This window comes from Ictidomys tridecemlineatus, chromosome 2, assembly GCF_052094955.1.
Source record: "Ictidomys tridecemlineatus isolate mIctTri1 chromosome 2, mIctTri1.hap1, whole genome shotgun sequence".
Classification (NCBI taxonomy): Eukaryota; Metazoa; Chordata; class Mammalia; order Rodentia; family Sciuridae; genus Ictidomys; species Ictidomys tridecemlineatus.
In genome coordinates, this window is record NC_135478.1 from 51333025 (window position 1) to 51359433 (window position 26409).

Genomic DNA, 26409 nt, shown 5'->3' on the forward strand with positions numbered 1-26409 from the left:
AGGCACCAAGGGAGATGGAGTCACCGATGGGAGAGAAGACGCAATGTGTATTGGCTGCAGCTCCCTACATCCATTGCCATAACAGGAATGGCCCTGCCAAGAGAACCACAAAGCTCCAAGTTCCTCATAGAAGGCTCTGTCTTCTCCAAAAAGAACTACATGAGCACTCCTTCCGCACTTCTATCACAATTTGGATGTAACAAAGTGTTTCTTTTGTTCTATAACACCTGCATCATTTTTCTCATTGCAAATTAAAATATACTCATTGTAACAAATGAACATACAAAACAATAGAACAAAAATTATTCTCATTCACCTAGAATATTATGGGTGAATAATCTTTCAGTATTTGTATGTATCCATCTTGGAAGGATACATAGAAACTTTCCATTTGGTAGACAAAAAAAAGTTACTTATCAGTAGTTCCACATGATTTGACTTGATATACACACATACAATATGTTAAAAGTAGAATCACACTTAAATTGCTTTGCTTCTTTTCTTTCATCTATCAAGGAATCATAAATAGCTTTCCTTGTCATTAAGTAATATTATGACAGACATTCTTGCATATAACTCTTTGCCAAAACTTCTAATTACTTCCTTAAAGAATACTCCTGGAAAGAACTGTTGGGTCAAAGGAGATATATATATATACCCTTACTTTCATCTAACAAAAGCAAAAGTTGAGGAGCTGTGCCTGTATAACCAACAGCCTACAATTCTTATTCTCTGGTCCTTTTCAGAAAGTTTGCTAAATCTTGGTCTAGAGTCTAAAAGTAACTGAGAGAGACTGCAGACATTTATTCTACAATAGGACACAGACTTCCCATTGTATAAAATTCACCAGGACTTGAAGCAGACCTCTTCTATTTCAAATGGTTTTTCTTGTTTAGTGTTTTTTAAATTGGTCTACAGTTCTATGTGATATAACTTCACTATTGAAGAATAATAGTAAAGACTACTATTAGAGGAATGTAGCTTCATTGTTTGTAACATAAATTATTGTACCTAATAAACAAATGATATCCAAAAAACAAAATAAATATTAAAAATTTCTTTCTTCAGCAATATTGCATAGTGAGCTATAATAAACATAAATGTTCTCTAATCACTTTTAATGAAAAAATTGATTACTAAATAAAAAGACTGAAAGATCACATGTCTTATGTCTTTGGTTTAAAATAGCTAAGAATTTCAGACTAGATTCCCACTTTACTCATAAGTAAAATTCAGAAATTTGGCTAAGGAAATAACATATTGTACTTTTATTGAAAAAGAATCACACAGACCACGCTTAAATTATTTCAAATTCCTCATTAATTAGATTTTAATCTACATGACTATACCATATGCTAGAAAACCACCCAAACACAAACTCTATGAGATGGTTTTACCACCATTACTTTGAGAGCCATTTAAAAGATTTTCTATGGGATAAAGATTGGGTGATTTATCATGGTTTTATGCTCCTTTAATCTGTTCCATCTTCCCATTGTAAAATAAATATTGGTTTTAAAATAAATGGTTCTGCCTAGGTTTTGATGAGAAAAATTGCTCTGTAAATCACAAGCTCACGTGTGCCAAATGCTAAGCCCAATGTTAACTAGCCCATTCTGAAGAAAAATAAGTCAATTTTATGGAACAAAAACCTAAGGGTGACAATTACTTAAATATATTATGAATGATTCCATGTAACTAATCTGAGATATGAGATTTCCCACTCTGTACTTTTTTTTATTCTCAAGATAACCACAAGTTTATATCAAAACTGGTCCTTCAACTAGATTTTTTTTTAATGTGCTAAGGACCTTAATTTTTATGATATCCTTTCCTACTCCAGTATGCAAGTTACAAAGCTAAAAGTAAATACAAGCATAATCTGATGGTTATATAACATCTTTATCAAATACCTTTTTCCTAGAGTGATAACCAAATCAGTTTAACAGTCAGCTACTTAGACTATTTCACAGAGCTTTGAGAAATGAACAATGTGCATATTTTCCTATAGGAAGTACAGTGGTTAACATGCACCAGAGCTTATGAATTATTTAAGGCAGTATAAAAAACTATCTATAATGTGAAAGTAGTTGACTGTATTTTCCATTTTCAATATATTGTGGCTAGTAATTAACTTGTAAAATAAAATAAAAAAATATACCTGGATGTTGTGGCAATGCCAAACTGCTATAAAAGTCTCTAAACCAGTACCAAGTAATAAAAATATAATAATATTTTATCTAACCTAATATATCCACAATCTTATCATTTTAACATATAATCAAATGTTATATATTAATGTTACAAATATTGAGATATTTAATAATCTTATTTTATTTTTTATTTTGTACAAAGTCAATGAAATCCTGCAAGTATTTTATACTTGCACCATATCTATTCAGATTGGCCACATTTCAACTGTACAATAGTCACATGTAGCTAGTGGCTACTATGTTCAACACTGCATTCCTTAAACCACTACTCCCAGTTTTTGCACCTACTACTGCCTGCACTGATTCACACTTTGAGTAGTACTGTCCAACCACTGCTTCTTTTGAAGTGCTATCTCTATGTTTTTCTTCTGTAATTTTCTGCCTGATATTTCATAATTCAGGCTTCATTCTAGATAAGGCCTATACTTAAAAGACATTAGCAAACTCATGATTGTTGTTACCTGTCTACTTGCTTTCAGGAAGGGACTTGTCATCACCATGGGATGGATGCAGAGGTTTCTTCTGCTCTCCCTTCTCTAGAATCAATCCCTTTTCTTTCCCCTCTTTCTTTCTTCTTTTTCAAAAATTTTAGTACTAGTGATGTAATCCAGGGGTGGTCTACCACAGAGCTACATTCTGAGCCCTTTTTATTTTGAAACAGAGTCTCACTAAGTTGCCCAGGCTAGCCTTAAACTTGGGATCCTCCTGCCTCAGCCTCCTGAGTGGCTGGGATTATAGGCATGTGACAGCATGATAAGTGTGATTGATATTCTGAATGAAGGCAGTTTATTTTCTTCCCATCCATGTGTTTACATTTTCTCTACAGATTATGTTTGTAAACATTTATATAAAACTATTAGCAAGGGGAAAATGTTTTCACTTCACAGAGATACGTGAATTAATTTAATGTATTCAGCTTGTAGAAACCCTTACCATGTTTCACGGTAGTCGCTGAAGCTATATTGTACACCTTTCTACCTTTCCATTTGTGATCACCTATTGGTTCTTCATATATAGTATTCCTTTTGTCCTATCTTTGGACCCTGTACTATCTCCTCATCTGGCTAATGCCTACTCATTTGGGTCACAACCTAAATGTCATTTCTCCAAGTAACCATTGCTAATCTGCCCTTTTCCCTATTCAGGTTAGCTTCCCTATTAAACATATCATTTTACCTATATGTCACTTATAATTGCTTGTTTTATACAATTGTAAATATCTAATTTTGTAATGATTTGTTTAATGTCTATCTCATTCATAAAAATCTGTTAGCACCAGCACAATAACCCAGTATACAGCAGGAATCAATAAATATTTATTGAGTGAATGAATGAATTTTCATTCTAGAAAGCTAGTCAGCTAGTCATGACAAAAGCTTAGAAAATGTGTAATTTATTAGAAGGTAGGTTTTCATGTGTATTGCCGTGAAGAAGTTATTCAGAATATTCTTTTGAACTTTTATTCTCTAGTAGATCTATATTTAAATCTACTTTTCTATTTGTGTCCTCTTTCCTCCCTCCTTCCCCTCTCCCCAAACATTGATAAGTTTGTCAAATATTAATATACTTTTGTTAGTCTCTTAAAGAATCACCTTTTGCTTGGTTGCTCTTCTCTATAATTCTTTTGTATTCCATTCCATTTGTTTAATAATATTTCATATTATTCCTTCCCTCAACTGTATTTGGGTTTACTTAGCTATTCTATTCATATCTTTTTGGTTCAATGCTTACCTCACTAATAACAAATCTTCCTTCATTTCTAATACATGCATCATGAATCTATAAATTCCCCACCATGTACATCCCCCAGTACATTTTTACAGGACTGGGGATTCTGTAATTTTTATTGTTTAATTCCAATTAATGTTCCAAAGTATCTAAATGACAACTTGATAATTGAGGTTTGCTTTCTAATAGCAGTGCCTAAGTTTATCTTTTTTTTTCCCCATCAACCCTGGTCTGTTCTCAGTGTCACTGGCACCAAACAATCACATAAAGTGACAGCTTTTAACTTTCAGTATGTCATCAAGCATATCTAGCTGTTAGGTTGGCATATCCTAATGCTAAAATTGCCCCGTGTCTGCTATTGAGTTCTTCAGTGAAGATAATTTGCAATTGAAAGATATTGTCATGGAATACAACTTTAATTTATTAATTTATTTAATTAATAAAGACTTTGATATGACATCATAAAAACTCATAGTGTAGCAGAGTAATGGTCTATTTTAATTGTTATGGGCTAATGAGAAAAGAACAAAGGCAGAATTAATATGTAAATGATGTGTTTACATCAAATGAAAGCCAAATGATATTAGAGAATACTGTACTAAGAAAGGTTTTCCAATCTTTCAAACAGAGAAAAGTGTTGAGAGAATTGACTCACCCACATCATCAGGAGAGGCATGCCGAATTAAGAGAACTTTTGCCACAGTAGTCTGTATCACAACAAAGGCAAAAATCCATAAACTTGTGGAGGTTATCCTGAGATAATAATCAGATTAAAATGAATCCATAATATGATGCAAGTCCCATGAAAATAAACAAATCAGAGCAAGAAGATATCAATGATAGGGAAGAGGACCACTTCTGTGGTCAGGGAAGGAAGAATGGATTCTCTCAGGAGAAGACATTGTAGTAGAAACCTGAGTATGGTAGGAGGCAAAGACACATCTACTGGGGAAGACTGACTGACAGAAGCAATAGCAAATACAAAGACGCTGATGTAGGAATGAGCTTGACACATGTGAAAAGTGAAAAAGCAGTGTGTGTTGATGGGATTGTAAATTAGTACAATCGAAATGGAAATGAGTATGGAAATTCCTCAAAAGGCGAGGAATGGAAATACCATATGACCCAGCTATACCACTCCTCATTGTCTATCCTAAAGAATGAAAGTCATCCTCCTTTAGTGATACGTGCATACCCACATTTATAGTAGCACAAAACCCAATTTACAATAGCCAAATTATGGAACCAGCCTAGGAGTCCATTAACAGATTCATGGATAAAGAAAATGTGGTATATATGTACACCGGAGCTTTATTCAGCCATAAAGAAGAATAAAATTATGTCATTTGTGGGAAAATTGGATGACACTGAGAGTATTATGTTAAGCTAACTAAGTCAAACTCAGTAAAGAATCATATGTGTTATTTCATTTGTGGAAGCTAGACAGAAAAAAAGTAGTGAAGGATCTCATGAAAATAAAGGCAAATCAGTATAGTAAAAGGACCAGGGAGAGGGATAAGGGGGAAATATTGGGGAATAACATTGACCAAACTATATAGTTATAGCATGTGCACACATGTTTGTGTAAAAACAAATCCCACCATTATGTACAACTTTAATGCACCAATAAAAATGGTATTGAGCTTTTCAGAAAACTGAAGGAAAAAAAGGAAGGGTGGGAGAGAGGAAGGGAGTCGGCATGAAAGAAGAAAGAAGTGAATAGATCATAGGGAGAGAGTGGTATGCAGTGAGAGACGTATGCAATGAAGGGGGGAAAAAAGCAAAATCTTGAAGGGCCTTGAAGTCATGGCAAAGAGACTGGATTTACTCCTGAGGATGCTGGGGAAATACTACAGGATCTTATACAGTTTGTCTGAGTACTAGAAAGGGAGATGGGTACCAATTCAGACTTGTTAGTTTACTGGAGGCGTAGATTTAGTGGACTCTGACTGAGACAGAATCAGCTGAGTGGAAGAATGGAGGTAGGGGTTGGAAGGGGAAGGTAAAAGATAAGGTGTACAACAGTTGATTCAGAGAGTAGAAGCGTTAGGCAAATCTATAGGATTTCCACAGAGAGCCAAGTATCCACTTGATACTTGTGGACATAAAGTAAGGCAGTCAGCAGAATTGTATTCATCTCCATCCAATCACATTTAGACCCAAAGTAGACAGAAAGCCAAGAGAAAGAGTTTTTCCAGATAAGGATAACAGAGATGAGCAAAAGAGTTGAATGTACATGTGGAGGAGATGAAGCATGGCCTCTAAGATGGGGGGAAGAAAGTGGGCATGAGGCGGCTGAGGAATAATATATGAAAGCAACAGGTCAACAGATTGGAAACCCCAAGGGATCATGGAACTCCAGTTGGAGTAGAGATGCTAACATCATGTGAGGTAGCTTCCTTGGAAAGTCAGGAAGTGGTGATCAGAGAAAGCAGAGCTTTCAAAAACATTTTGAAGGTCAAAACAGTGTTTCTTGACAAGATCACAATTGGCATTTGAGGTGAAATAATTCTTCATGTTCGTTTCAGTCTCACATACTAAATGACATTGAATATCATTAGCTTCTGTTCTCTAAACGCTAGCAGCATTCCTTACATTTGTAAATACTCCCTAGGACAGTGAAAATTACTAGGTGGCAAACCACTGACTTGAAGTATGGACACAAGATAAAAGTTCACAAGGGATAAACTTAAGGAACTAAGAGGCCATTTATGTCTCTTCTATATGATGGCTTTTACCAAAAATGATGCAGAAGAGTGATGAATGTAAAGACTGTAGGATAGGAGGTAAAACCTTCAAAGAATACAGAGTAGGCCATATTATAGTTTGATGACATGTCCTTTAAAAGTGCTTCTATGTATAACAAAGTATTTTAAAGTGACAATTAGAATGAAGGTTATCAAACCCACTGCTAGACACTGAGGAAAAATAGCCCCTGCATAACAGAGTAACAAGGAAGTCTCCCTATTATGTGTAGCCAAGAGTATCAAGCAAGGGCTGGGGGTATAGCTCAGTGGTAGAACATTTGCCTAGCATTACACTGGCCCTTTGGTTTGATGTCAAGAAAGGATGAAAGAAAGAAAGAAAAAGGAGAGAAATAAAGAGACTATCAAGTAGTACTGTCCAAAAGAAATTTCTATGATGTAAATGTAATCCATGTGATCTATTAAAAGACCCAATATCCCAATGTCCCCTACTGAGCCTCTAACATGAGTGCAGTATGTCAGCAGAACTAAGTCTTTTGCTTTGTTTAATTTTTCATTAATTTAAATGTAAATAGTTACATTTGTCTAGTTATTACCATACTGAAAGATCAGAAGAGTAAAAGGTGAAAGAAGAGCAGGTGTGGGTCTAGATAAGTTTGTAGGATTGTAGCAGAAAGATGACAGAAATCATGCTCATAGCATCTACATTTTCAATAAACAGGATCAAAAATTCATTTTAATTTATTTCAACCTCCTCCCAGACCAAATTCTGTACTACATTGTTATGGAAGACATTTGAAAAAATAAAAACTCTTCAAAAGTCTGAAATACCACCACTGAGTAAAAATTATTCCTTCTTATAGAAGCATCTGGTATTAATAGACTTTGACTATTGCCTATTTTTCTGAAATGGCCTAACTGTAACTTTCCCCAAAGATGGATATTATATCTCTAACAAAGGAAGAAAAATATAACTTCTGAAAATTCCCTTTTAAGAGATTTTATCGTTTTTTAGAAATCATATTTCTTGCATTTCATGTACAAAATAATATAAAGAAAGTTGTTCTTTGATATCCAAAATGGGGCAAATATCCAAAAGGAGGCAAAAGAATTCTAACTGGCTACAAACTGCATGCCTATAATTTCTGTCTTAACAAGGTGATAAAATAATGTGGTCAGAGGCTGCTCCTCCATACAAACCCAGCCATATGCAGAGACGTCCAGAATGGCCTTGTGATTATGCATTCAAAAGCTTGGTTGCTAAATACAAGCAACACTATTTATCTGCACTCACTAACCAAATGAACAATGGTAGTCAGGAGCCTAATAACACTCACCTAATTGAAGAATTGCAATTTCAGGCAGGGGACAAGCACAGTACAGGTATCATCTGAATACTGCTTGATGCTACATTTGATTAGGAATAAAGAAACAATGATTTAGTTTATCAGTGCCTCCAATTTTCATTTCATTGTAATCAAAATACTCTCTAGCCTAGACAAGGGACAAAGTCCTTAGTTTAATATACCATAAATACATATTTAAGAAACAGAATCTGTGAGGTTAATCAGAACAGTACTATAACTAGTTAGAGTCAATCTATAGGAAACAAAGGTCAATTTCTCTTGAACCTTCAGGAAGAATCTGTATTTGGATGTTCTCACTTAGACCATGTGCTGAGTATCTATCCTATCTTCCACATCCCTAAAGAGGTCTTATATATTACTCTTGGATCTAAACTCCAGGGTTTTGCAAAAGTCAAGCAGAAGGCTTAAGAACTGAAGAGCCTGTAGAGGTCTACAACACTGGTAAGACACAGTCTACCAGATGTCCAGCCTCGGAATCCACTTTGGGTCCAGGATATAGATTTATGTTTCCACTGTAATGAATTCCATAGTTTCTAGTACTTAAACCAGGATTGAATGAAGGCTATTCTTGCTCTCCTTTTCAGTTTCCCCCAATGGAACTTAGATCAACATGAAAACCAAAATGGATGTTGGTGCTCTACCTTCAACACTTCTTAACTCTTGTAATCTGAGGCTGCCACCATGGAACAGGAAGACTCTCAAAAAAGTGAGAGTAGGTAAATGGATTGCTTAAGTCCATCTCAGCTACTTGGGAGAGACAAGTAAGGAAGAGCAGCAGAAAGAAATTGAATTAATTCCAACCACCTCTCTCTGTCCACATGCCCCCTCTGGTGGAGGAACTAATTGGTACTGTAATAGCTGTATTTTTTTTTTAATAACCAAAATTTTAAAAAGCAAAAGCAATCCACAACAAGACAATCAGCCCCTGTAGAATTGAGAGTAAAATGTAGTGATTAAGAAATATGAGCTACAACTGGAAAACCACTTTCAGATGAAGCAGTAGGATGAATGATTTACCAAAAGGTCAACACTGCTCTTTTATCTTCACCACCCATCAGTTTCCATTGCCCTCAATTTGTCTGGCACAAAACAGAAAGAAGGTCATAAAATATTCACATAAAAATTTACTTTATTTTGCAACATTAAAACAAGAAACATACAGTTGGATATCAACAAAGCAGGGTACGGGACTAGCTTTTCTATTAGGATTTCTTGCAAACATTAGGAAAAAGTGCTGACATTTAAAACCCTGATATAAGAGGTAATGTGCTCAGCAAGTTCCAGAACTCTCTGTCTTGACCTTGGCTTTGAGGATCCACTGTTCTCAAGCAAAGGGGGGGTTAATTAACTTCCTCCCCAAACACCACACAAGTGGTTGCAGGAGGTAGGGAGAATATCAGACTTTCCCTAACTTGCACTCTCCCGGGAGTCAAACTTTCTTAGTGGCCTCTGCTTTTAGATGGTGTGGATGATGGTTTTCAACTCTTGATACTCAGAGGAGCTGTAGAACAAAACACCTCCCCACTCCCATTTGACAACCTTTGCACAAAAGGAAACACAATGTTAAGTGAAATTATATTTTGTGGCAGAAGGATTTCTGAAAATTCATGTATCTGCAAACTTCTAGAACCCTTTAACCAAACCAGCAAACCACATTACTCTGTTTTCACTGAAAGGATAAGACTGATTACATCAGAAAATGGGTCATTTCCCCATTCTTCCTCTGAATTTACCAATTCCATGTCTGATTTTGCATCTTTCAGACAATTTAAAATTTTTTGAGCTAGTAAAAAATTCTTCTCAGACTATATAAAGGGGGATCTAAATATCTGTTACTATGTTTGTGCATTGTTATTCACAGATTTTTGTGAATCAAAAAAAAAGAAAGAAAAAAGTCAAAAGATCTCAAAAAAAAGATATCTACACAGATATTCATCACCATATTACTTATTATAATGAAACTTGGAAATACTCATTGTCAAACATAAGAATATTATTTAAATTAATTATGGTATAGTCAAAGTAGAATATAATACAGATTGAAAATTATATAGTAGAATATTTAATACTGTAAAAAACAATTTTGGGTATTGTTAATGAGGAGAAGTACATAACAAAAACAGTAGGCACAATATTATCATATTTATTGTCAATGGTTATATTTGGATAATGAGACTAAAGGTTTGGCAAACACTGATTGGCTAACCTGTCTTTGATTCACAACCCTTTCACTCTAATAATCCTTATAACTGGGAATAGTTCTATAAAATGAAACATAAACAAAAAGTCTGCTAGGGAGAACTGTGTGTGTGTGTGTGTGTGTGTGTGTGTGTGTGTGTGTGTGTGTGTGTGTTTATGTCCTGATTTAAAGGATTCTTCTTTTCTTTACCATCTACCTTCCCAATACAAACAGGATGCCTGAAGGAGTACCAGCTTCACTGTGACCCTGAAAAAAAGAAATAGCATGCTAAGAACAGGAGAAAAGCAAAATCACCGTATACAGACTTCCTCTAAAGACTTGGAGACTGTCACCACTGGTTGGATTTTCTGCAATTAGCAGACAAATGTATTCCTGATACTCAGGAGGTTCTATTTTTATCTTTTTGCTTATCTATATATCTTTATATTTTTACCTAAATATGTTATTTTTGTGATAAGAAAATAATGCTGGATACAAGAAAAAGAAGCTTTAGTATACTTCAAGAGAAATCTGGAGACTAAGAGACGCAGTTCATCTAAGGAACAAGATAATGGGCAAAGAAAACATGCCGATAATAGAATTCTTAGAGTTGCTTAATGCTATTAATATTTTCAGTACTTTAAACATACACTGTTTATTTCTGGAAACATTTAAGATATACTACAGTGCCGGTACTCCAGCAGGCACTGACAATTCCTAACATGAAGAGAGCTGTGATCAGATAGAAGGGAAACAAGGAACTTCCAGAGAAGTAAAGTATCTTGCCTGACATTAATCAGCTTCTCAGTCATGAAACAAGGACCAGAATGCAGGTCTATTAACTCCTAATGACTTTTACCACTCTATCATATAATTAAACATTAATATTCAGCTAAATGATGTTTAGAAAACTCTGGTGGAAGTTGTTTAAGAAGGATGAACTGAATGAGGACAAACAAACAAACAAACAAAACATGGGAGTGAGATTTTTCTTTATTAATAATCACAGATTTGCAAGGTTCTTTCCCTCAAATAAAGGGAAAGGTCTGTTTGAATGGAGTGGAGAAAATCCTTGTTTTTATCTGTCTATACCACATCAATCAGTTCATCAAGTCATGACCACAAAATGTAATCTCATTCAACCATAATAATGGCGGAAAGAATACTAAGTAATGCAATCAATTGTTCGGTACCACAAGTAACAATTAAAATCTGGTCTATTTATTCATCTTTTAACCATTTGCTTTTATATCCCTGTACATACAACCAAAAGAATAAGACCTAAGAATCTATCAAGGCTCACTGAAATTGAACTAAAATTTTGGATGGCGTTCAGAATAATAAGTGCGGTTCCAGAAGCAGGGCAGCTACATTGTTCCTGGATAGCCAAAAAATCGGGTAATAAAGAGGAACAAACTATGTTATCTCAAAAGATGCACTGTTACGTTAGAGTCATGAGGTGTCCCCCAAAAGCTCATGTGTGAGAAAATGCAAGCAAGTTCAAAGGTGAATTGATTGGATCAGGAGAGCCTTAACCTTATCAGTGAATTAATCCACTGATGGGTTAACTGGGTGGTAAGTGCAGGCAGGTAGGTGTGACTGGAAGCAGTGGGTCATTGAGGGTGCCTTTGGGGCTTATAGTTTGTCACCATGAGCAGAGCTCTCTTTTTCTCTACTTCTGGTTATCACATCCCGAGCTGCCTTCTTCCCCCAAGCCCTCCCACCATGATATTCTGTGTCACCTCAGCCCAGAGCAATGAAGCCAGCTGCCTCTGAAACCATGAGCCCAAATAAACTTTTCCTCCTCTCCATTGTTATTATCCAGTCTTTTGGTCACAGATCCCAAAGCTGAGTAAAACATGCACTTTGACAAAATATTATTTTGAACTAAAAGCACTTATAAAAAACCAACAGGTACAAGAAGGGCACATTGACTCTCCTCTTTTTCTTTCTGAAAGCAGATGAAATCTCAGTTCAAAAGATGTCCTCTCTATATCAGAAGGAAAGTAACATTCTTATCATCAAGGATGGGAAGTTAAGAACAAGAGAATTTTATATAAATAGACCTTGTTAAAATAATGCTTCTTGTGATTTATTCTCCCCACATAATTTAGTTGCTTTTTCCACAACTGACACTCTTTGTTCAATAGAATACAAAATCAAAAGATTTTCCCATTTCTTTGATTCTTCATTTCCTTATGGTGGACTCTCAGTCATATGAAGCTTAACTTGAATAAATTTGTATGATTTTCTTCTATTAATCTGTTTATGTCAGTTTAATTCAAAAGCCCAGCCCCTCCCCCCCAAAAAAAAACTCTAAGAGAAAATAATATTTTACCTCCCCTGGAGTTGCCATCTTGAATGCTGGAAGGTACTCTCATTCTTGAAAATAAGAACAAGTATGGACATGTTTCTCAGACATGTTCATTTACAACCCAGAAAAATAAGTAAAGGATAATATAGTAAAAATAACTGCCACATATAAACACTCACATATATCCCTTATTAGAGCAGCCATCATCTACACTGTGATAATCTATTTGCAATGTCTGTCCTCCCACTAGATTATCAGCTCTCCAAAGGAAGGACCATTTCCTTTCATCTTTGCCAAAGATACCAGGCCTTTCTCGAACTTCCCAAGATTCAAATTAAACTTAGATTCCAACTGTAAATGCCACTTAGATTCCAGCTATAAATTCCTATAAATCATAACAGAAATTATTACTGAAAGTTCCTCTTCATTCCAAGTTATCTTACTTTTTTTAAAAAAGTTAATAACTTTTTAACATTTCCAAAATATCTTGAAGGGCAGGGGTAGGATGGGGGGGAAGTCACACATTAAATTCTTTGAAGTAACATTTACTTCCTCAAGCCCTGACTAATTGAAAATGACTGGACTTGGCAGCTCCTTTTATCACTTGATCTATAAGCTAAATTCAGTTCCTGTTGTGCCAACTGGAAAATGTCAACATCTCTTCCCATCCATGCAGCATCCCACCCCATCAGTCACTCTAGGGCCTGACAATCTGGTATGACCACTCCCTATGAGAGCAAAGTAAAAATTAAAAACAAACTTATAAGTAACCCAGAAGAGCAATGGTGAAGTTAGAAGAGATTAGAAGGGTGCCAGATACATTACTATTGATTCCCTGCTAGCAATTTCATGGAAAAATATCCACTGCAGTTACATAAAGAGCATTTGGCTCAGTTCCAACTCTTTTGTCTTCAAGTCTTACAAAAAAAAAAAAATCAACCAAGAGGGATAAGAAACTAGAAATTGGTTGATGGGGCACAACGGTTTTCTGTAGAATGAGAAACCTTCATCACTGTGCCTTAATTATGTAAATCTGCTCCCGAAGAGTCTGATACTTTTTTATTTATTGAGCCTTGCCTCTGCCATCCTGGTAACCCAGAGAAGAAGCCAATTTATAATGACTCAAGCCACATTTCACAATAGACTCCAAAGGACACATGATGTCATTTGCTAAAATGACTCAATCCAGATGGAAAGCATTCTGACCCATACGTAATTGATTGACCTTTGCTATGCTTCTCCTGGTTATTTATGTACTATCATATGCATGAATGTATATTAGTGGTATTTATACTTGGCAGCTACTTTTAAGAACACATTATTCAATTGGAATTTGAAGCTTTTAATGACCATTTCCTCACCAAACATTCATAAATGAAGAAACAAGGAAAGATGTTATCTTTAAAATAGTGTTTAATAAGCTCTGAAGAGTCTTAAGAAGCTTCACTATTCTAATTGTTTTAAATTACAGCAGATAAGATCTATGTATGTAAAACTGAATCCAAAACCTTGAAACCAAGGACACCAAAAGACATTTTATCTATTTTCTGGCTTAGGGGTCCAATAATGAGGGTGAAATATGCTTTACCAAAGAAATGGGTTATTTTAGATAGTTTCAAGAAAAGCATCAACTGTGGTGAAGTGGAGACATGATAAATCACCACCTAAAAATGAGCACAATTATGTGATGTTCATCTTTTGAACACACTATGAATTTGGTTTTCCCAAAGGGGTTAATTGCAAATTTGATAATATCTGAAAGATCAAGATAGTTTCAAGATAATCACAGGAAAGACTAGAAAGTGTGTCTTTTTCCCATTACACACACCCAAGCAGACATCGTTAACTGATCACTCAATTCTTAACCATGGAGCCATGAAATGGACTTAAAATACTTTTTCAAAGGTATTCCCGATAAACACTACCAAATTTACAGACTTGTCCTAAAAATAAAATTAAATAGAGAAGGTTGTATTTGATTTACTGATCAAAGTAATTCTATCTCTTATTGGCATGTCCTTCAAGATTCAATCTAAAACTAAATGGGGTCTTAAAACCAAAATTAAAATCACTTTTGTAAATCTTACAAAAATATTAAATCAAATTCAGTAGTTGTCCATAAGTCATGGTAGGCTGATATGAACAAACAATTTATCAATTCATCCTGTACAATTGACTTTTTAATTTAGGAATTAAACAAAATTAAGGAAAGGAACACACTGAAATGACAATATAATAATTCTGTGGTTACAGCAGAATGGTGACTTGCAGATATTCAGTTTATTATATACCCCAATATATTTTTTATAAGTTCAAAATATTATATAAAATACCAAGATAAAGATGAATCATTCTAGCTTATTTCTAGTCTACTCAAGAACTGGAAAGGCTGATGCCAAACATTTCTAAAGGTCAAAACCCTATGCAATAATGACAAGATTTTTTTCTGCTAATGCAACTACAATAGTTCAGAGTATTAATAGTTAGCCAGAATACCCTGTTCTATGATTACAATATTTTGTTGTAATTCAACTAGAGTATTTATGAAAATTATTGGAAATCTAAAGCTTAATTTCCCCCATTCAAACAAAAATATCACAAAATGACATGTAAGCTTCAAGTGAGATTCATTCATTTACAAGAAACAAAAACCCACTTGAAGAGCTCAAATAAAAGGGGGTTTCTAGAAGTATATCCTAGTAACAAATAGGGTAGGAAATACAGTCAGGCCCCCTGAGAAACCACAGGCAGGAGGTGGGAAGTAACTCAGATTTAAGGTTGATATATTCACTGTCTCTGGGGCTATAAGGTCCTATGTCTCTACCTGTTTGAGTAACCTTTACCTCATCGCCTTTCCCTGTAGATGTGCTTTCTATGCTTTGGCATCAACATGACTAAATACTGGTATCTTTGCAGCCTAATTATAAGCCAAGTAGTATCCTGATTTATAATATATAATTTCAAAATGCCCAGAGGAAAAAATTCTGATTAATTCAATCAAGGTCAAGATCTGTCCACACCTGGCCTAATTGACACAATTGTATATAATAAATTACCAATTCCAACACCTATAGAGACCAGGCAGGAAAACTAAAAGTGTGAAGCTGACCAGAAGCTGGAAGAAAAGGGCCTGAAACAGAAAGCATGCTTTTATCCACTCTGGCAAGATAATCCAGATTTTCAGTGAAAATTCCTGATTTTTTAAAACATATTTGCAGTTCATATTAGGCCACAGTGTCCTACAAAAATTGAAGTGTTTTGATTCCACGTCAGAGAGTTCACATGAGGAAAACATAGCTGTAGATGCCAGCATTTTAGGTGGACATAGAAGCAGTCACTCAGAGTGTGGATTACTTGCTACTCTTCAATACGCCCTCTCACATACAACATGCACTGCTGTTAAATATTTTAAAGTGTCTTGTACAAGATGATATACTAAGTTGGGCAGAGATAATTGTCTTGTGGCTCTGAATGGGTTCATAGAAAAAAAGCGGTTAAAAAAATTAAATCAGACCAACACACTGGAGCTAGAAAAATTTGACACCATCTTCTCCTTCTTTTCTGTCCACAGCCCAAACTGCTACCTGCCATCAAAAGATAAAAAGATACACATTACAAAACAACTGCAGATTCTTTTTTCAGCTAACTAAGGATGACACAGGGCCTTCTGTGCTAATTGCTTCACCATAAAAAACTGTGAAACACAGAAGTCTCAGCTCAGATGCCACTTCCTCTATGAAACCCAATCTGAGTCCTCAATCTAAGGCCCCCATGAGTGTTCACACAGCACCTGACCAACCTCCCGCCCATTGCTGTCTGCCTAACTCCTCATATGCACACACACACACAAAAACCCTATTTGGTTTAACCTTGAAACCTGGAAAATGTCTAATCCCCCTGTCTGTCCCGCCAGCCCGTTTGTTGACTAAACGTGTGTAGTTGAAAATTGAAAGTTATACTCCATGTATATATGTTAAAATACATTCTACTGTCATGTACAATAAAAACAACATATGGAAAATTAAAATAAATACACACTCAAAACTATTTTTGTGGAATGGGTCAGGTTCTATGCATGCATGATTTTGTCAGGATGAACCCATGAATATTTAATTATAAAAATTTAGTAAAAAATATTGATTTCTATTTAAAAACAGAAAATTAACTGAAAAATGTTAAATTTACACTACATTCTTCCCCATTCTTTTGTGTGAACTCTAAGATGGTCAATCAAACATTTAAAGCCTTTTACTCAAATGAGAATTACATGTATTCTGCTGAAAATTGTTAAAAACTCAAAATCATATACTTGTGGGCTTTGGGGAATATTTAGTCAAATTTGACCTAAAAATCCTTAAAGCCATCTTCTGTCAGCTTCTAGATATGCATAGATTTTCCCCCAGTATACCTGTATTGATATAGATATAAATATACCTAGTATGAAAGAACAGGGCCTGGTAAAATTCTCTACTCAAGACATAAAATCCATATATTTAAACTTATGAGAAATTTGAGAAGTGTAGTATATGCATGTCTTGCAAAGACTTATGATCCATTCTGAAGAAATAAGTCTTGGCAAATTTCCCTAGCACTGAGAACTGTTTAGAAGGAATTAATTTTTAAATGAAATAAGCTAAAAATGAAATAGAAAAAAAGTACCATGATTTATAGTTAAGTCTTATTCTCCAGTAATTACTGAAGGTGACACTGGTATTTTGTATCATTGGTAATGAGACTGAGTTTGACCAAATGTCTCCCTTTTCCCATGAAAAATATTTGCAGTGTTCCAAATTTTTACTGCTAATCCAGGTCGGGTGGCTCTTTATCATGTGCAGTTAGTAGCCTAAAAACTGTGGGGAGAGTAGAGCATAATTTCAAGGCAATAAGTATATCTGAGACAGAAATAAGATTAAATGAGGTCTATTTCTTTGAACACTTGACCCTAAGTTATGACAAATTAACTTTAAAAGACAATGTTTTATCTTCAATGGAGGCGGGTAGGGTGGGAAGGGCTTTACTTGTCATTCCAGCTAAAGAAGTATTTGGCAAACATCCTCTTTGGAAAGACTTTGTCTAGCAAAGGGATTATGATCCATGTAGTAAGGAAGAAAAGAAAACTAAAAACAAATAGATAAATGAAGAAATGTATAGCAGCATTTGCCAAGATGGATTCCATTCATGTGTAGTACCAAGGGCAAGGGGTATTATGTTACATTACTCCAGGAATTGCCAATATTTAACATCTGTAATGATCCTTGTGAATTTCCAGGAAGAGACAGAGCATTCAACAGTTTTTCCATACATATGTATTTACACTAAGGGTTTTGGCCTGTAAATACTCTTAGGAATACTCATGCTATCAGACAAATCCAGGCTGAATTTCTGTCACTGGGTGTGTTCCCATGTGTCTACTTCTTAACCTCTTGGTTACCCAATTTGAACATTCAGTCCTTCAGTTTATGTTTCTTCAGAAGTTATTCCATTGACTTCCCTTTGATGTTATTTCTTATAATTAGTTACAGGTCATAACATCTTTAGCCACAATAATCTTATTTCCCATACAGTTACAAATTTGTACATATTCTTTTGTGATTTCAAAAAATAAAAATAAAAAGCATATACCAGTCTGAACTGGTAGTTGGACAGAAAGACACATGACCCCTGAACTCACAGAACTCACAGTCCTGTTGGAGAAACACAGAATAGAAGGTGCCAGTAAGAGACTCTAAAAGGGATATAACTTATTCTAGAGAGAAGAAAACATTTGAGTTGAAATCTGGAGAGAAGGAATTAATTAGGAGATGAAGAAAAGAACGGAATAATAATGTGCAAAGGCCCTGTGCCAAGAAGGAGAAAACTGATTTTAAGGAAGACAAAGGGCACCGTAATTGGAGTTCAGACACTAGGGAAGAAAGAGATAAGAAAAGTCAAGAGAGAATGACCTTCCATGTTAGCTTTTTGAATAATAGAAATAAATAACTTCTACCAAGAGAGCTACATAATCGGTTTCAGATTCTGGAATCTCCCTCAAACTTTAGTACGCAGAATGTATTGTCCAAGTAGATGGGAAGGGATGCATTAGGAGTCCATTGCAGTAATCATGATAATTTCCAATGAAAAGGTGGATATGGTGAAATATGACAACTCCCTCTCTGAGGGAGATTTAGGAGTTGGCAATGAATTGGATAAGGGCATTAGATTTATTTTATATATAAAATTCCAAGCTGCATTATGTGCTGATCTATAAGTTGTACTACCAGATCAGCTAATGAGTTTTCTTTACTATAACCTGGAAGATTTATCTCAGTTGATACAATATCTCTCTTTTAAAAATAGTTATGATTCTTTTTTTTGTACCATGATTCTTAATCATATTCCACAATGGTCAGTATGGGGATGTTTATACATTATGGAATAAAGGAATAAAAAACTTAAAACTATGTTTTACATTAAATATGCAGTGTCTTTTTGTTAAAGTATATTATTGTTATTATTAGTTTGATACATATTATTGACATTATTGATACATATTATTGATACATATGTTATTCTTAGTTTGATACATATATTATTGTTATTCTAAGTTTGTTATTCTTAGTTTGCTTTGCACACCTCCTCTCCCATTTCCCATCAGCACAGGTATGTGGGCTTCTAGGTCCTAGAAATGATTCACTCAAGATGAGAACATAAGTACAAACAGTGCTGCTACACTATATCGTTGGTAAGTGTTGGCGAGGATGTGGAGGAAAAGGCACACTCATACATTGCTGGTGGGACTGCAAATTGTACAGCCAATATGGAAAGCAGTATGGAGATTCCTTGGAAATCTGGGAATGGAACCACCATTTGACCCAGCTATCCCTCTCTTTTAATCACTCTCTCCCCAAAGTGTTGCTTAACTCCTTAAAACAAAACAAAAGAAAAAGCAGAACATGGTAAAATAATGGGCACTGAAAATACCTAAGACTTTGGAATATTGATTTGTTTTATCAAATTCAATAGGAAGGATAAAACCTTGATTTCTGTACACTTGAATTTTGAAAGATTAGAAAGCAAGTTGATGACTCTTGGACAACAATACACAATCATATACATAAAAACATAGTTGAAAAAGGACAAAAATGTCAATGGATACTTCTGAGAAATGATTTTGAAGTATAGGGGATTTCTGTTTTTCTTCTTTTTCTTTAATAATACAATGTGTTTTCACATTACCTTTATTTTATTCATTTTTTTAATGTGGTACTAAGGATTGAATCCAGTGCTTCATACATGCTAGGCAAGTGCTCTAGAACTGAGTTACAATCCCAGACCCGGATTTCTCCTTTTCTGTTTTATGTATTATTTGAATTTTAAGAACTGGTATAATTTTGTAACAAAAGCAGTAGGATATAAAAGCAGATATGAGGAGCTGGGGTTGTGACTCAGTGGTAGAGCACTCGCCTAGCATGTGCAGGACCCTGGGTTCAATCCTCAGCACCACATAAAAATAAATAAAATAAAGGTATTGCATCCAACTACAACTGAAAATTAACTATTTTTTAAAAGCAGACATGAAAGACAAGATGAAGAAAATGCCAAATCTGTTTGGTAGGCCAGGAGAGTAGGGGGCAAAAATTATCGTAGACAGTAAATGCATTTCATTAGACTTTCATTATATTTATTTTTCTACACTCATGACCAGACTAGTACCTAGTATATATCTACATATTAACACTGACACTGCAAAAGGGCTGCATTTGAATACCACTATACAAAAGGAACATATTAAATCACTATTATCATCTTAAATTCAATTATAGGAAAATAGAGGTAGTTATAATATGCATGGGAAAATTTTTATTTCTGATGGGATAAAAACTCAGTAAAAAAAATCCAGTGGTTGCCTCATGTGTAAATAATTTGTAAGAGAAAATGGCAAAATCCCCATCCAATCTGATTCAATAATTTTCCAGAATGGAAGACCCATTGGAGAGCAGATATGAGCTCCTCAGACCTTTCCAATTTAAGAAGCATTATCACATCTTAGACTACCTGGACTATCTTGTACAGAATCACTCTGTAGCTTTTTAAAAATACAGAATATTAACCATCCTAAAATTATACTGAATTGGTTTCCAATACAGGGATTAGCAGAAGTGAAAATAATAGATATACTTATTCAGTATCTCAACAGAGTTGTTAGAATTTCAACATTAAATATGAAGTTTGCGGTAGATTTTTTTGTAGTTGAAATTTATCTGATTAAGGAAGTTCTTCTATAAGGAAGTTCTTCTGATGTCACTGAGAATTTTTGCCATTAATGAATGACTGTTAAATTTTATCATTTTCCTCCTCATCTGACATGATTATGTTTTTGTATTGTTTTTCCTTTTACTTTACTAATGTGATAAATTGCATTGACTCATTTTCCAATAATCAACTTGCATTACTGGAATAAATCTAACATGATAGTGATACATTTATTATCTTTTTTTATATATCATTAGATTTTATTTGCCAACATTTTGGCTAGAATTTTTCCATGTATCTTCATAAGGAAAAGTGAACTGGGAATTGCCTTTCCTTTAACACCTGTTATGGTTTGGATATGAGGTATCCCCTAAGAGCTCACTTGTGAGAAAATGCAAGTGGGTTCAAAGGAGAAACTATTGAGCTTAAGAGTATTAACCCAATCAATGATTTAATCCTCTCATAGGGATTAACTGAATGTAACTGAAGTGGTAGGGTTCAACTGGAGGAGGTGGAAATTAGGGAGTTGTTATGGGGTATATATTTGTATCTGAAGAGTAGAGTCTCCCTCTCTCTCTCTCTCTCTCTCTCTCTCTCTCTCTCTCTCTCTCTCTCTCTCTCTCTCTCCTTTCTGACCACCATGTGATCTGCTTCCCTCTCTCACATTCTTCCACCATGATGTTCTGGCTCACTTGAGCCGCAAGAAAGGAGCTGGCCTTCCATGGACTGTGAAGCCGTGAGCCCTCAAATAAACCTTTCCTCCTCTACCATTATTTTGGCCAGGTCCTCTAGTCACAGCAGGGAAAAAACTGACTAAAACAATACCTTTCTTTTGGGGGGGAGTCAAGTTTGTACTGACCTACTAAAGTGCGTTTGTAGATAGACTGGTATTGTTTCTTCCTTAAATGCTGAAAAAGAATTTGCTAGTATACTTGTCTTGTGTTTACTTTGTGGGAAGATATATAATTACAAAGATAATCTTTATAGTGTATGCATCATCAATTCATAACATGTATTATATCAAGAAATTTTATTTAATAATTTCATTTAAATTTTGAAGTTTATTAGCATAAAATCATGGTAATATCCTTTCTGAACTTTGTGTGTGTGTTATACATTTCTCATCTCCAAAGCTTGCAATATGTGCCTTATTTTTCTTAACTATTCCTACTAAATGGATTTTGCCATTTTCCCTTAAAAATTATTTACACATGAGACAGCCACTAGATTTTTTTTACTGAGTTTTTATCCCATCAGAAATAAAAATTTCCGGGGATACCACCATGGCCAAAAACTGATGTCACCAGAATGCGGCGGAGGAGATAACTTCATTGAAACCGGCAGCGACAGCATCAAATAAATTTATAGGAGTAAACAGTAACTCAGCAGTCAAACAGAACAAGAAGTAACATGAGCAGCATGAAAAATCAAGGAAGAAAAGGAGTACAAACAATGCAGGACAGCCTAAATATTCAGGAGGACCTAGAGGCATCAGAAAAATGGCCAAATACAGAACTCAAGGCATACCTTAGACAGATGGAATGGAATCTTAAAGAGGATATGAGACAGCAAATTCAAATAGTGAAAGAATACATTGAAAATGAATTAGATAAACAGATAAAAGAAGCAAATAAGCATCTTTATCAGGAGATAGAGATTATTAAAAAAAATCAATAATTCTAGAAATGAAGGAAACTATAAACCAAATTAAAAACTCAAATGAGACTATTACTAACAGAGTGGAGCAAGTAGAATCCAGAACGTCAGATAATGAAGACAAAATATATCATCTTGAAAAGAGTTCAGCCAATACAGAAAGGCTAGTAAAAAATCACGAGAAAAACATCCAAGAGATATGGGATAACATAAAAAAACCAAACTTAAGAGTCATCGGGATACAGGAAGGTATAGAGGTTCAAACCAAGGGAATGAGCAACCTGCTGAATGAAATAATTATAGAAAACTTTCCAGAAATAAAAAAGGAAACGGATATACAAATTGTCGATGCATACAGGACACCGAGCATACAAAATCACAGTAGACCAACACCAAGACACATTGTTATAAAGATATCCAATATACAGAACAAAGAGAAAATATTAAAAGCCAAAAGAGAAAGGAGGAAGATTACATTCAGGGGTAAACCAATAAAGTTAACAACGGATATTTTATCACAGATGCTGAAAGTGAGAAGATCCTGGAACAAGGTATTTCAAACACTCAAAGACAATGGATGCCAACCAAGAATTTTGTATCCAGCAAAATTAAGCTTCAGGTATGACAACAAAATAAAAATATTTCATGATAAACAAAAGTTAAAAGAATTTGCAGCCAGAAAACCAGCACTGCAAAGCATCTTGACCGAAACACTACATGAGGAAGAAATGAAAAACAATAACCAAAACCAACAGTGAGAAGTACCTCAGTAAAGACAGAGGGCGGAAGGGGGGGGGAAGCTAATCATGGAGAAACAAACTAAATTTAAAAAAAAAAGATAAATAATCAAACATGGCTGGAAGTACAGCAATAGTAACTCTAAACATTAATGGATTAAACTCTCTAATAAAGCGACATAGGCTGGTAACATGGATTTAAAAAACAAATCCAACAATATGCTGCCTCCAGGAGACACATCTGATTGGAAAAGACATACACAGGCTGAAGGTGAAAGGTTGGGAAAAAATATACCACGCACATGGTCCTCGTAAGCAAGCAGGGGTGGCCATCCTCATATCAAATAAAATCAACTTCAAGACTAAGTTAATCAAAAGGGATAAGGAAGGACATTATATACTGCTAAAAGGAACCATTCACCAATAAGACATAACAATTATCAATATTTATGCACCAAATAAGGGTGCTCTGATGTTCATAAAACGAATTCTCCTCAAGTTCAAAAATCAAATATACCACAACACAATAATTATGGGTGACTTCAACACACCTCTCTCACCATTGGACAGATCCTCCAAACAAAAGTTGAATAACGAAACTATAGAACTTAATATCACAATCAATAACCTAGACTTAACTGACATATATAGAATATATCAACCATCATCAAGTGGATATACTTTTTTCTCAGTAGCACATGGATCCTTCTCAAAAATAGACCATATATTATGCCATAGGGCAGCCCTCAGTAAATATAAAGGGGTGGAGATAATACCATGCATTTTATCTGATCATAATGGAATGAAACTGAAAATCAATTATAAAAGAAGGAAGGAAAAATCCTACATCACATGGAAAATGAACAATATGTTACTGAATGATCAAAGGGTTACAGAAGACATAAAGGAGGAAATCAAAAAATTCTTAGAGATAAATGAAAATACAGACACAACGTATCAAAATCTATGGGACACAATGAAAGCAGTTTTAAGAGGGAAATTCATCACCTGGACATCATTCTTCAAAAAAGAAAAAACCAACAAATAAATGAGCTCACACTTCATCTCAAAGCCCTAGAAAAGGAAGAGCAAAACAACAGGAAATGTAGCAGAAGACAAGAAATAATTAAAATCAGAGCGGAAATCAACAAAATTGAAACAAAAGAAACTATTGAAAAAATTGACAAAACTAAAAGTTGGTTCTTCGAAAAAATAAATAAGATCAACAGACCATTAGCCATGCTAACAAAGAGGAGAGAGAACTCAAATTACTAACATATGAGATGAAAAAGGCAATATCACAACAGATGCTACAGAAATACAGAAGACAATTAGAAATAATTTTGAAAACCTATATTCCAATAAAATAGAAGATAGTGAAGACATCGATAAATTTCTTAAGTCATATGATTTGCCCAGACTGAGTCAGGAGGATACACACAATTTGAACAGACCAATATCAATGAACGAAATAGAAGAAGCAGTCAAAAGACTACCAACCAAGAAAAGCCCAGGACCGGATGGGTATACAGCGGAGTATTACAAAATCTTTAAAGAAGAATCAATACCAATACTTTTCAAGTTATTTCAGGAAATAGAAAAAGAGAGAGCTCTTCCAAATTCATTCTATGAGGCCAACATCACCCTGATTCCGAATCCAGACAAAGAAACCTCAAAGAAAGAAAACTACAGACCAATATCTCTAATGAATCTAGATGCAAAAATCCTCAATAAAATTCTGGCAAATCAGAAAGAAAAACACATCAAAAAATTGTGCACCATAATCAAGCAGGATTCATCCCTGGGATGCAAGGATGGTTCAATATATGGAAATCAATAAATGTTATTCACCACATCAATAGACTCAAAGATAAGAACCATATGATCATCTTGATAGACGCAGAAAAAGCATTTGACAAAGTACAGCATCCTTTTATGTTCAAAACATTAGAAAAACTAGGGATAACAGGAACTTACCTCAACATTGTAAAAGCTATCTATGCTAAGCCTCAGGGTAGCATCATTCTGAATGGAGAAAAATTGAAGGCATTCCCTCTAAAATCTGGAACAAGGCAGGGATGCCCTCTCTCGCCACTTCTATTCAATATAGTTCGAGAAACACTGGCCAGAGCAATTAGACAATCAAAGAAATTCAATGCATAAAAATAGGAAAAGAAGAACTTAAATTATCACTATTTGAAGATGATATGATCCTATACCTAGAAGACACTAAAGGGTCTACAAAGAAACTACTAGAACTAATAAATGAATTCAGCAAAGTGGCAGAATATAAAATCAATACACATAAATCAAAGGCATTTCTGTTTATCAGTGACAAAACATCTGAAACGGAAATGAGGAAAAACACCCCATTCACAATATCCTCAAAATAAATAAAATACTTGGGAATCAACCTAACAAAAGAGGTGAAAGACTTATACAATGAAAACTACAGAACCCTAAAGAGAGAAATAGAAGAAGATCTTAGAAGATGGAAAGATATACCCTGTTCATGGATAGGCAGAACTAACATCATCAAAATGGCGATATTACCAAAAGTTCTCTATAGGTTTAATGCAATGCCAATCAAAATCCTAATGGCATTTCTTATAGAAATAGACAAAGCAATCATGAAATTCATATGGAAAAATAAAAGACCCAGAATAGCAAAAGGAATTCTAAGCAGGAAGTGTGAATCAGGCGGCATAGCGATACCAGATGTCAAACTATACTACAGAGCAATAGTAACAAAAACAGCATGGTACTGGTACCAAAACAGGCAGGTGGACCAATGGTACAGAATAGAAAACACAGAGACTAATCCACATAGTTACAACTATCTTATATTTGATAAAGGAGCTAAAAGCATGCAATGGAGGAAGGATAGCATCTTCAACAAATGGTGCTGGGAAAACTGGAAATCCATATGCAACAAAATGAAACTGAATCCCCTTCTCTCTCCATGCACAAAAAGTTAACTCAAAATGGATCAAGGAGCTTGATATCAAATCAGAGACTCTGTCTGATAGAAGAAAAAGTTGGCTCCGATCTACATATTGTGGGGTCGGGCTCCAAATTTCTTAATAGGACACCCATAGCACAAGAGTTAATAACAAGAATCAACAAATGGGACTTACTTAAACTAAAAAGTTTTTTTCTCAGCAAGAGAAACAATAAGAGAGATAAATAGGGAGCCTACATCATGGGAACAAATTTTTACTCTTCACACTTCAGACAGAGCCCTAATATCCAGAGTATACAAAAAACTCAAAAAATTA

At 34.8% G+C, this 26409-nt stretch overlaps 1 protein-coding gene across 15 annotated transcripts in view; it reads right to left on the reverse strand.

The window, feature by feature from the left end:
- The window catches only part of Fhit (fragile histidine triad diadenosine triphosphatase), a 1362797-nt gene that overhangs the window by 1080934 nt on the left and 255454 nt on the right, over positions 1-26409 (reverse strand). For 4 of the 15 annotated variants that reach the window (XM_078038554.1, XM_078038556.1, XM_078038557.1 and 1 more), the window contains exons 3-5: positions 10403-10459; positions 9031-9092; positions 7984-8053 (exon numbers count right to left, since the gene is read on the reverse strand). The exons of 10 other annotated variants lie outside the window; for them this stretch is intronic. The gene's annotated coding sequence lies outside the window, so the exon portion shown is untranslated. The remainder of the gene's footprint in view (positions 1-7983; positions 8054-9030; positions 9093-10402; positions 10460-26409) is intronic. One more of the 15 variants, XM_078038553.1, reaches the window with a different exon arrangement.